This window comes from Myotis davidii, unplaced genomic scaffold, assembly GCF_000327345.1.
Source record: "Myotis davidii unplaced genomic scaffold, ASM32734v1 scaffold330, whole genome shotgun sequence".
Taxonomy (NCBI): domain Eukaryota; kingdom Metazoa; phylum Chordata; class Mammalia; order Chiroptera; family Vespertilionidae; genus Myotis; species Myotis davidii.
In genome coordinates, this window is record NW_006283770.1 from 5,497,206 (window position 1) to 5,501,600 (window position 4,395).

Consider the following 4,395-nt stretch of genomic DNA (forward strand, 5'->3'; position numbering starts at 1 on the left):
CAAATACAAACCATCCATGTAATTCTCAGAGAGAAGCTTCTTCTCATGAGCCACGAATTATGGTTGATCTTAGGAACCACCATCTGCTCTTACAGTCTTACTACTGAGTCTGAGTGATTGATAATACAGAGGCATTTTGGCAGATGAAAATCATGCCTGGGGTCTGCATAGAATTCCACAGTGGTATCTAATGATCCAATTGTTTTTTGCTATTTGAGCTTGACTTGAAATTGAAAACAATTTGAATAAACATCATTTTCCAGTTATCATGTGACAACATTTGGCAGGGGTCCCTTTTTCAAAGTAATACATATCAAGTGCAAAATAAAATGAATTCATTGCAAACAACCAAAATGGCATAGATCTTTTTGTTCAAATTCTGTAGCTCAGTTCCTTGATTAATGGTTATTCTTCCCAAATTCTTTACCTGTGTACACACCCACATAACACGCCTTTGCATTTTGAAAGAGTTCATGCTGTAGTCATTTGTTCTGTACAGTATTCATTTCAGTTTGTTATGAAAAAAACACTTCCTTGTTTGTATATGTAAATCCATGTTATTTATTTTAATTGGTGCTTACTGGTTTTTAAAAATCTCTATGTGTTCTTTGTGTGACCCATGACTGAGGGGCTTCCCATCCCCACCTTAGTGGAGAAGCCCTGCTCTTAGGAGCTTTATAAACTAGGGTCCCAGGGGAGTTTTGCATACAGAAAAGATTCGATTGCTAAGAGCTGTTGTAAACCTATATTTACTAAAATATTATGGATTAGAACACTGATTTTTTTTTTAGACATTTCACATGTGCGTTTGAATAATACCTTCTCACTTAATTTTTATAAGCCTTGAAATGTATCCTATACAATAAAGAGCTAATATGCAAATGGTCATTATGCCCTCATGCCCTCACTCTGGAACTGTTCAGATACTCAAACTGGGGAGAGAGGAATGGGGACCAGCCAGGCTGCGACCCAGGATAGGGACAAACCACCTGCCCCATGGTCCCAGGTGCCAGCGGCTGTGCCTGTGCCTGCGGCCTCGGGAGAGGGACAAGCTGCACACTCCGCAGTCCCGGTTGCCAATGGCTGCACCTGTGCCTGTGCCTGCAGCCCGGGAGAGGGACACGCCCCCCACCCCATGGTCCCAGATGCCAGCGCCTGCAGCCCAGGAGAAGGATAATCCACCCATCCCACAGTCCCGGGTACCAGTGACTGGCCAGAGGAGGGAATCCTGGGTCCCAGGTGTGGGACGAGGCAGAGGCAGTTAGGGACAATCAGGCTGATAGGGGAGCAGTTAGGGACGATCAGGCAGGCAGAGGTGGTTTGGGACAATTAGGCAAGCAGGCAGAGAGGTTAGGGCGATCAGGCAGGCAGGCAGGCAAGCAGTTAGGAGCCAGTGGTCCTGGATTGCAAGAGGCAGTTGGACATCCCCCGAGGAGGGTGCAGGCTGGGCTGAGGGGCCGCCCCCGTCCCCGTGCATGAATTTTATGCACTGGGTCTCTAGTTTCTATATAATAAAAGATAAAATTAGAGGAACCAAGATGGCGGCATAGGTAAACACCTGAATTTGCTGCCGCACACAACCACATTAAAACTACAACTAAAAGACAATTAATATCACCCAGAACCACAGGAAGGTTGGCTGAGTGAAAAATTCTACAACTAGAAGGAAAGAGAAAAGCACACTGGGTCCGGTAGGTAGAGCAGAGGTGTGGAAGTGTAGAGGCACGGGGCGCACACGAAGGCGGCTGGCAGCTGGGTGTGCTGTATATTTTTCAATCTGGAGGGAGATACAAGCTCCCGACTGCTCTGAACTCCGTTTCCTGGTGAGAATTTGGGGACCCAGACACATACGGGGAGAAACTGGACTATCTGGCATCGAGCCACAATGTGAGGGTGGCTTTCTCGCAGAGGTGCTTGCAGGGGTCATTGTTCCTGCACAGGCTGCGGGACACAGACCCTGGGACCTTTCTGAGGCAGAGCAGACTGGCAGCCACTGCGGTTTGCTCCGCTAGGGTGATTACCTGAGACTCCACCCCACCCAATTTACAACCCCACCCAAGCTGTGCTGTGCACAGAGGCTTTTGCATATGAATGGCCTGGCCTTTCTCTCCCTAAAAACCAGGGCAGACTCAGTGAGCTCCAAAGCCCTACAGAAGGAAGTCCTGCCCCATAAGCGTGTCTCCAGCTCAGATTTGTAGACACAACTGGTCCTCACAGTTAATTGGCCTGGAGGTCAAACAGCTATAAATATTATTGTATAATCAAGTGAATAAATAATCTGATGGACAGAATAAACTGGTGATTATAATAGAATCAGGGGCATAGAAAGGGAGTGGACTGACTATTCTTATGTGGGAAAGGGGTGTGGGGGATGCGGGAAGAGACTGGAGAAAAATCATGCACCTATGAATTAAGGACAGTGGTTGTGGGGTGAGGGCCGAGGGTGAGAGGGGAACCGGGTGGAGGGGAGCTATGGGGGAAAAAAGAGGAACAACTTTAATAATCTGAACAATAAAGATTTATTTAAAAAAAGAAAGAAAAGAAAAAATCATTTGGAGATATCTTTTTCTACTGAAAAATGCTAGTTCACTCCTACACCTCATTTAAGTCTCTATTCAAAGTCACTTTTTCAATAAAGCCAACTCTCATTACAAAAATAGAAAAGGTAACTCCTCCTTGTTTTCCAGAACCCCTTACTCTCTCTTTTTGTTTTTACTCTTTTTGCAACAATAATCATAAGCATGTAATATACTATCTTATGTATTATATTACTGCTTGTCTATTATTATAATGCAATGGGGCAGGACAACATTTTCTGTGTGTTTATTTTATTTACTGTATATAAATAGCACCAATAAGAGTACCTGACATATAATAGATATCCATATTATGGTAAATAGTATGCATTTAACAATATATTATTCAAATCATAATTGGATAACTAAACAAATAAAAAGCGAGTTTCTCCAAAGTTTCTTCTTTGACCCTGGAGGTGGCTAAAAAGAAAATTTAAAAATATTATAGTGGTTTATGGGGGTGAAAGATGTAACCCAGCTTTGGGACTATTTCACTATTCTAACCAATTTCAGAAAGTTTTCTGTGCATACATCTCAGGAGTTTTCAAAAGAGTCAGTGTGTACAACAGTATAGCAGACTGCTTCATAGAGGTCACACCAGGACTACCTTAGTACACAGCTTGTCTGTTCTCCTGTTGAGGCAAGCTAGAGCCCTGGCTAAGCATGAAACTCAAAATTAAAAGTGTGAGATAACTAAATGTAAAGGGATCTATGAGATACAATTTCTTCTGCCTCACCACATTTCTAGCTTGAGGGGAAAATAGCGATCTCCACTCTCTGAGAAATACTGGGGAGAAAACTTTAGCTTTTCTCTGCCTATTTCCTCTTCTTACCTGCTGGCAACACTTAGAAAATTATCCTTGCAAACATGTGCTCTACTCATTCTTTGGGTGCCTCTTTGGGATCTGCCTTTCCTTAGGCGGAGCCCATTCTCCTCTAATCCACAGAATGAGCCCACTCTGATGCCTTCCAGTTCCAGGGAGGCTGCAGATGCAACAATGATCCCAACTCAGCAGAGATATCGCTTCAAAATGTACATTTCCTAATCTGTCCAAGATGAACTGTCTAGCTCAATTTTAGTAACAAGTAGCTTGATTCCCATCTTATTTGTTTGCATGTTTTAAAATTGACATCCCTCAGAACCACAGAACTCTACGTAGGAAAACTAAAACCCTTATATACATTTCATATGAAATACAAGTAAACAATTTCAAGGTTTATTATTTCTGGATTCCCATAATGAACCGGTTTCCGTAGAGAGGTGCGTTGTTACTAACTCACCTTTAAGGGGAGGAAATGAGACAGAGTAATTTTTTGACAAAATTTATATCGCTATTAAATTTTAAAGCAAAGACTAGAACATGAGTCTTCCACTGAAAATATGACGTACAAGATAATTACAAACCATTAAAATGCATGCAGTTATTGAACTGAGGACAATGGCGGTGTTAGTATTGGGATTATGAGCATTTGTAATCAATTCCACAGATGCCAGCTGTCAAGACTTCTAACACGTTTTGCCACCATCCAGCTCTCTTGCTACTGGAAATCTCTGTGTCTCCAGATACCAAATTCATTCATGTAAATAACTCCATTAAAGGAATAAAACATCTCACTATTATATTAATAAGAAAAATGGATTGTAAAGTACAGTATAAGGAATATAGTCAATAATATTGCATAACTGTGCATGGTGCCAGGTGGGTACTGGAAGTATCGGGGGGAACCCTTTGTAAAGTATATGATTATCTAACCATTATGCATACTCCTGAAACAAAACAACAAAAAAATAATATTGAAAGTAAACTAATTGAAAAAG